This window comes from Miscanthus floridulus, chromosome 8 (genome assembly GCF_019320115.1).
Source record: "Miscanthus floridulus cultivar M001 chromosome 8, ASM1932011v1, whole genome shotgun sequence".
Classification (NCBI taxonomy): domain Eukaryota; kingdom Viridiplantae; phylum Streptophyta; class Magnoliopsida; order Poales; family Poaceae; genus Miscanthus; species Miscanthus floridulus.
Window position 1 is genome coordinate 70264762 of NC_089587.1, and position 8548 is coordinate 70273309.

At 48.6% G+C, this 8548-nt stretch overlaps 1 pseudogene; it reads right to left on the minus strand.

Moving 5' to 3' along the window:
- Positions 1-2240: 2240 nt before the first annotated feature.
- Positions 2241-7934, minus strand: LOC136478537 (uncharacterized; annotated as a pseudogene).
- Between the last annotated feature and the right edge of the window lie 614 nt (positions 7935-8548).

The window sequence follows — 8548 nt, forward strand, 5'->3', positions numbered from 1 at the left end:
TATAGGATGCGCAGAAGAGTCTTGTGGGCAGGCCTCCGTCAGTTCCGCGCTCGGTGACCGTGGGCAGTGCCTCCGCCACCGCTGGCGCTCCAGTGGGCGCTGCGATCGGCGGTGTTTATGGTCGGAGGACGCAGGCGCCGTCCCCGCCCACAGTTGACACGGGCTCCGTTCTAGGGACTTCTGCTGCGGCCGATGCGCCGGAGGTCTAGGCTCTTTGTAGCACTTAGTTGTTTTGACTTGTATATTGTAGTCCAGTTGGACTCTTGTAAATAAAGTTTCTTTTGTTCTGAATGGTTTTGTGGGAAATTTTAACCTTGCATAGGTTCCAAATCGGGAGCCTGCGCAAGATGTTGCGCCTTTGACTCTCTACAACGATGGTATTTATGTGAGCGGAGAGCTTTGGGAGTATTGGCGTTCAGCCTTTCCCCGCAGCGTTGCGCGCGACATGTTTGAGTCAGTTAAGTTTGACATAGATGACGAGCGCGCTGGGTTTACTCACGCGCTTGCTTGGCGCGGACCTCCGCCACAATAGTTAGGATTTTATTGTAAGTTTGCGTCCTGTATGAATGCTACTTGATGTTATATGGAATACAAAACAGGTTCACTTTCTTGATTGTTTGTGCGGGAGCTTAGGTCTGTTGTGCTAGTTTACATATCTCGTCTAGTTCCGAGCTTGCACACCGTGGGCCTTTGCTTGGGCGAACGTGCGCGATACAGAGGTGGTGGCCAGGACCTCCGCCCCATGTTCTCTCCTTCTCTGTGCTTGCTTGATGGCCGGGGTAGAAGTATTGGTAGTTTTTTGACCGGTAGAGGCGTACTTGAAGTCCGCCTGGCGAGGCTTGCTGAATCGGTGTGTGATCCGATAGGAGGTTTGGCGTAGCTTATGCAGACGGCGGAGACTTTTGGTATTTCTTTAGCTGGGTGTTTTACCTGTCTGGTGGTATGGGCCTCCGACGCTGTACCCCCGTGGGACGTGTTTCATTTGTGGAGATGGCAGGTTAGGTCTCCAGTGTCAGGGGGATGTTACAAGATTTCGTGCGATATCCCCCTTCTTCCGTAGGCCTGCGCTGTTCATCACCGTGCCGTAGTTCCTGTCTCTTTTCCCACTGTCTCCGACCGTCTACTAGTGCCTCCGACTTTACGAGTTTTCATACAATATCTACGGCCGACTTAGATATCTAAGGAGACCCCTGCCTCCATGGTCGTTGCTGTGGCTTGTGCTTGTGCTCTGCCTTCTTCCCCCCTTGCGCCTTATGCTGACTGAGGTTTGAAGGGCGTTGGGGGAACCCATTTTATAGTGGGGTGGTGGCTTTTGGTTGTTAAATTTTTGGTACGTTGTTTGTTGGAACGTATCTTGGCTTTAATGGCCTATATCTTGGTTGTATTATTCATGTCTTTTGAGATCTTTTGAAGTAAATAGGCCTAGTGCCTAAGTGACATGGTTTTGTCAGACCTTGTCCTCGTTTTGCTGTTTTCGATGGCGGAGACCTTCTTCCTGGTTCTAGCGCCATAATGGTGTTGCCCCTGGCGCTTGTGTTGGTTTTTTGTTAATTTCGGAGGCCTATTTTGGCCGAGGTTGTTTTTGCCTTGCTGCCTGAATTTGTTCAGGTCTTCGTCAAGGTCGGAGGCCTGTTTGGCCAAGGTTGTTTTTGCCTTGATGCCTGAATTTGGACATGTCTTTGTCAAGGGTCGGAGGCCTGTTTGGCCAAGTTGATTTCTACCTTGATGCCTGAATTTGGACAGGTCTTTGTCAAGGGTCGGAGGCCTATTTGGCCAAGTTGATTTCTGCCTTGATGCCTGAATTTGGACAGGTCTTTGTCAAGGGTCGGAGGCCTGTTTGGCCAAGTTGATTTCTGCCTTGATGCCTGAATTTGGATAGGTCTTTGTCAAGGTCGGAGGCCTGTTTGGCCATAGAGGTCGTTTCAAATTGCCAATGCCTGTGGCCGGCGCTTTGAAAGGACCTGTGCTTATTTTTGTTCATTGAATATTGCGGCGCTAGAGCTAGTCGCTTTCGGTTTTGGACTTTTCAAGCGTTCTTTTGGGGGATTACCTCTTTATACTTGTAGAGGATTTTTACATTGAGCCTGCCTCATTAAAAACCTCACCTCCGCTTGGAGTTCCCCTGTGAGGAAAAGAGTACAGGCTCTTTTACTTTTTTTGGGTTGAAGAAAAAACTGAAAGGTAAATGAGCGTAGGGGCCTCCGCTTATTATTTGCGGAGGTTGCCCTTTGGTACATTGCCTAGATGTAGTATCTGCGGAGGCTATCGATATTCCAGGTGTGGGTTGTCATGACACCTTCGCTGTCGGTCAAGTGGAAAGAGCATGGGCGGCCTGCTGCCGTTGCTGTGTATTGGCCTTCCTATTTCGGTTGTAGTTTGCCAACAAGTTGTGCGTTGGGTTTTCTTCTGAGTACGAGGTCTCCGTGTTTTATGTCTTTCCTTACCACCTGAGAGTCTCTCCACTTCTTAGTTTGGGACTGATATTTTGCAATGTTTTCGACTGCTTCCAGTCTTATGGCTTCTATTGTTTCTTTTGCTATTCTTCATCTTGCAACATTAGCTGTCTCGTTGTGCGGAGGCTTTCGTGCTTGATTTCTTCTGGCATCATGGCCTCTTCTCCATAAAGCAGTTTGAATGGTGTGAATCCTGTTGTTCTTGAGATAGATGTATTGTGTGACCAAATCACTCTGGGTAATTCATCTACCCATTTTCCTTTGCGTAGGCCTAGCAATGTTTTTGATATTGCTAAAAACACTATTCTGTTTGCTCTTTCCACAGCACCATTGGACTCTGGGTGATATACTGAGGCGAAGGCTAGTTTTGTCCCAATGCTTTTGCAGAATTCTTTGAAGTTCTCTGAATCGAATTGTTTTCCATTGTCTACTGTCAAAATCCTCGGTACACCGAATCTGCAAATGATGTTTTGCCAGAAGAATTTTCTGACAGTTTCTGAGGTTATCTTCGCCAGCGGCTTTGCTTCTATCCATCTTGTAAAATATTCTACTGCCACTACTGCAAATCTGTTTCCTCCTTGGGATGGTGGTAATGGGCCGACTAGGTCCATACCCCATCTTTGTAGCAGCCATGTCGGAGGTATAAGCTGGGTCTCCGACGATGGTTTTGACTGCCCTGGAGAGAATGTTTGGCATGCTTTGCATGTTCTAACTGTCTGCTCTGCGTCTTGTATGTGTGTTGGCCAATAAAAGCCTTGCCTTATTGCCTTTGCTGATAATGCTCTAGAGCCAATGTGTGACCCGCAAATTCCTGAGTATATTTCTTGAAGCAACTCTATGCCTTCACTCTGCGATATGCATTTGAGGAAAGGCTGGACTACTCCTTTCTTGTACAGTACACCATCTATGATTGTGTAATTTCTTGCCCTGGCCTGTATTCTTGCTGCTTTTGCTTCATCTTCTTCGGTGGCTTTGCCTTCTAGGAATTCTGTTATCGTCTTTCTCCAATCTTCATTTTGCAGGTGTAGTATGGGCTTTGGTGCCTTAGATGTCTCCGCAGTTGCCGAAGACTTCAAGATCTGGTAAAAAGTGTTTGGTGGCAGTGGCAGGTTGTTTGCCATAGCCTTTGCCAATTCATTTGCCTCTGTATTTTCTGATCTTGGGATGTGCTTCAGGGTGAAGCCCTCGAATCTCCGCTCCAAATTTCTGACAATGGATAGGTATTTGATGAGTTCTGGCTCTCTTGCTGTGTATTCTTTCTCTACTTGGCCAGTGACCACTTGAGAATCTGTTTTGACTGTCAATGTTTTTGCCCCTAGGGCCTTTGCTTTGCTCAGCGCTAAGATCAGGCCTTCATATTCTGCTATGTTGTTTGTTGATCTGAACTCTAGCCTTGCGACGTATTTCAGTCTGACGCCAGAGGGTGCCGTTAGGATGGCGGAGGCTCCCGCTCTGGCTTGGCCCCAGGCTCCATCCGTGAATGCTATCTAGCCTTGAATGGTTGGTTGTACCTTAGGCTCTGTCGGAGGTGTCCAATCTGCTACAAAATCGACTAGTGCTTGTGATTTGATTATTGTTCTGGGGACATACGAGATATCAAACTGTGATAGCTCTGTAGCCCATTTGCCTATTCTGCCGGAGGCTTCTTTGTTTCTGAGCAAGTCTTGCAGTGGCAGCGATGTTGGAACTAAGATTTCGTGGGCTTGGAAATAATGCTTTAGTTTTCTTGATGCCATCAGCACTGCGTAGGCAACTTTTTCTACCTCAGTGTAGTTTAGCTTGGCTCCAGACAATGCTTCTGAGATAAAGTAAACTAGCTTTTGAGTTTTGCCTGATTCTTTTTCCAGCTTATGAACTAAGATTGCGCTGACTGCATGGTCGGAGTCCGCCACATACAGTAATAGGTGGTTGTCTGATTCTGGGACGGAGACCACCAGTGAGTTTGCCAGATACTCTTTCAAGTTATGAAATGCCTCTGACTGCTTGGACCCCCACTCGAAGTTGCCTCCGCCCCTCAGGGCTTGGAAGAAGGGTAGGCTACGTTCTGCTGATTTTGAGATGAATCTGTTGAGCGCTGCTATTCTTCCCGTCATCTTTTGCACTTCTTTCTTGTTTTTGGGCTCTGCCATTGTCATTATTGCTTTGGTTTTGTCTGGGTTCACTTTGATGCCTTCGCTGCTTATGATATATCCGAGCATCTTCCCTTTTGTGACTCCAAATATATATTTTTCTGGGTTGAGGTGGAGGCCAGCTGTCCTAAGGTTGGCGAAGGTCTCCTGTAAGTCGGAGACATGATCATCCTTGTTCTTGCTCATGACCACTATGTCGTCGACGTAGGCTATGATGTTTCTATCTAGTTGTGAGCCCAAAACTTCCTTTGTCATTCTGGCAAAGGTTGCTCCGGCGTTTTTGAGGCTCTCCGGCATTCTGGTGTAGCAATATGTCTCGAATGGAGTGGTGAAACTTATCTTGTCTTCGTCTTCTTTTTTCATCCAGATTTGGTGATACCCAGAGAAACAATCGAGGAGAGAGAACCTCTGGCATCTGGCTGCCTTGTCGACGGAGGCATCTATTCTTGGCAATGGAAAAGGGTCTTTTTTGCAAGCTTTATTCAGATCTGTGAAATCTATGCACATTCTCATTTTGCCATTCTTCTTTGGTACCAGTACTACGTTTGCAAGCCATTTTGAATACTTGACTTCCCTGATGACTTTTGCATCTAGCAATCTTTGCACCTCCGCCTTTGCTGCCAGGATTCTGTCCTTCGACATTTTTCTCTGTTTCTGCTTTCTTGGTCTCATGTTTTCATTGATATCCAGTTCATGCTGTATGATGTCCCTGCTGACTCCTTGGAGGTCGAAGGCTGACCAGGCGAAGATGTCCTTGTTTTTTACTAGAGTTTCCATGAGCTCGTCCTCCTCTGCCTTGCTCAATTCTAAGCTGATTGTTACTTTTCTGTCTGGTAACTCCTTTTCTAGGGGGATCAGCTTTGTCTCTTCTTGACCTGCCATATCTGTTTTTCCTCTGGGCATATCCGAAGGCTCTAGTTCTTTGTCTGCCGACTCGACTGCATTAATGTTTCTTTAGGCTCTGTAGATTGCTTTTTCTATGTTTCTTGCTTCTTTCTGGCTACCTCGGACTGTGATAATACCATGGAGTGCTGGTATTTTCATGCACAGGTAGGCCATATGCAGGGCTGCGTTAAATTTGGTTGTGAATCCTCTGCCCAAGATGGCATTGTATGGGTAATACAGATCAACGACGTCGAAGGTTATGTACTCGGTTCTAGCATTTGCTTGTGTTCCAAACGACACTGGGAGTGAGATTTTTCCTAATGCTTGTATCTGTTTGCCTCCGAATCCTATTAAAGGGGATTCGGAGGGCTGTAGTTGATTTCTGCTGAGCTTCATTTGGTCGAAGGTATTTGCAAAGATGATATCTGCTGAACTACCAGTGTCAATCAGTACTCTGCTTATCTCCCATGCTGCTATGTTGGTCTTGATCACCATTGCGTCTGCATGAGGGTAGCTCTCTAGCTAGAGATCGTCTTCTGTGAAGGTGATTGGGACTCTGGACCAATCTGTGTATTTCACTGGGCCTTGGACTGCTACGTTGTTTACTAGGCGGAGGTGATCCTTTTTTCTGTTTTTTTGTTTTAAACTCCATTGATGATCCTCCGGCGATTGGTAGTATCATGCCTATTGTTGGTAACGGTCCATGGTGGTTGACTTGGTTTTCTTGGTTTGGCTCATTTTTTGGTGCTGGTGGTTGGTTGTGAGGTGGCGGTGGAGGCAGTTGTTGCATGTGGTGCTGTTGCGGCGGAGGCTCGAACCTTATTTGGTTTTATGGCGGTGGGTTTGTTTCGAGGTAGGTTATATGGGGAGATTTTGGGTTTATGTAGGTCAGGCTTGCCTCCGACCTGTAGTTGCCCGCCGGAGGCTGCTGCGAAGGCGATGACCGCCATGCTGGTAGGAAGTTTGGGTAATAGGCAGAGGCCGGTGTGGAGGGATGTATTTGGGTTGCGTTTAGCGTTGGGTACATTGGGCAGTACTGCTGGTGGCCAGTTTTGTAGGTGGTGTTGACCTCTCTTGTGCTCTGCTGTGTCGGAGGTTGGGCAGTCTGCTTGTTCTTCATCCTTTTCTGTGTTTCTTTTGTCTCCGGACAATCTTTGGTGATGTGCCCTGCGTTTTCGCCGTGAAAAACGCAATATGGCCTACGTTGTTTCTGGCTGTGGTTTTTGTTCCAGTTTTTGCCTTGGTAACCTTGCTGACCTTGGTTCCTGGTTTGGGTCTCTGGCCGTGCTGGCGCTTCCAGTTGCCCTTGCTCGGGGTGAGGTTGACCCTCGATGCTGAGCACTTGCCCCTGGCCTGGTTTCTGATTTGATGCATTTTGGTTATTATAGGTTTTCTAGGAGTTTTTGCTGCTGTTTTGCTGTCTGTTTTGACCCTGCTCCTCCAGCCTTTTCCAGAGGTCATTGTCTGATCTGCAGTATTTCTCGAACTCGTCATACTACTGTTGTATGGAAGTTAGTTTCTTTCTTGCTAGGTGTGCAGCGAATGGCCCGATTCGGAGGCCTTTGATCGTTGCTTCGATGGCGATCTCGTCTGGGACGTCTGGTGCCTTCGCCTTTAGTTGCACGAATTTCCGGAAGTAGTCGTGTAGTGTCTCTCCCTGCATTTGCTTGCACTGGAACAGATCTGTGGAAGTCAGCGACTGTGCTGCTAGCCCCTTGAAGTTTGCCAATATCTTGTCCTGGAGGTTCTCCCAAGAATAGACTGTGCTTGGTTTGAGCATAGAATACCAAGCCAACGCGTCGCCTTCGGCTGCAATGACAAATGACTTTGCCAAGACGGTGTCGTCTCCGCCGGCGGAGGCTACTGCTACCTCGTAACTCATAATAAACTGATGGGGGTCTGTCTTGCCGTTGAACTTTGGTAGTGTGATTGGCTTGTACGCCATTGGCCATGGCGACTGTTGTATGCCTTCAGAGAGTGGGGACTTGGGATCGATAGGCCTCCGCATCACCTGAGATGGCATTATGGTCGAGCTGATCACTGGCGGAGGTGTTGCTGCGGAGGCTGGGATTGCGGAGGTTGACGCTGGTACTGCATGCTGCATACTTAGCATCTCAGCATGTAGGACTGCCAACTGCTGCCTTATTTCTGCTGCTTGTACTAACGCTTGAGTAGCTTGCTGATTAGCTGCGAATGCTGCTGCCATTCTGTCCCTCTCTTGTTGCGCTCTTTGCAACTGTGCTTGCAGCTGTTGCAGTTCTTGCTCGAGTGTTGTGCCTGAATTTGGTTGGGCCTCCGGATCTTGAATTTCTGGATCTTGGGGTTCTGGTGGTTGACCCTGGGCATCTGCTCTGGTGTCATCCTCGGTAGGCGAGGTTGCGTAGGTGCTACGAGCGGTGCGCCAAGGCCTTCCTCTCTGACCCGTGGTCGTTGTTGCTCTGGTGGTGGTTTTTCTTTTCCCTGCCATCGTTGGTTTGCCTTGGCCAAACCACGGTGGACGCCAATGTTGAGACTAGCGGTCTCAGACAGTGTGGAGGAGACAGAGGCCTCCGCCCGCCAAGCGTCGCCCTCAGGCGGAGGCTCGGAGGATAGGCACGGCAGGTGGGCATGTAGAAAAATGGCACGCAAAACTAAGGTTTCATTAATTCATTCATCCTCCTCCTGCACTGTTACAAGTGTTCCCTATTTATAGGACTCAACTACTTCTTGACATAATTTATTACAATGCCCCTTAACTGCTACGGTACATTCCTGGAATATTCCGCCACTAGTCACTTGTTTGCGGGGCAATCCTGTCACACCGTCTTCAAGTAATGGGCCCCCATAAGCGGCCGGCCCACCGTGCCTCGGTCTTCGGCTCAGAAGCCTGGGTTCCCGACGCTGGCCTCCGTCTTTAGGGGCGCGCCGCTGCCTACGCGGGTCTCCGCCGGTCCGGTCGGAGACATCATCCGTAAGTCTTTGCCCGGCCGCGCGGGGGCTATGCTGGCGCGCTCGCGCGGACCACGGGCGCCTGCGCTTAGGTAACTGCACACACTTAGGCAAGATTGTTTGTTTGATTAATTCGGGGGTAGGGTAGCCTCC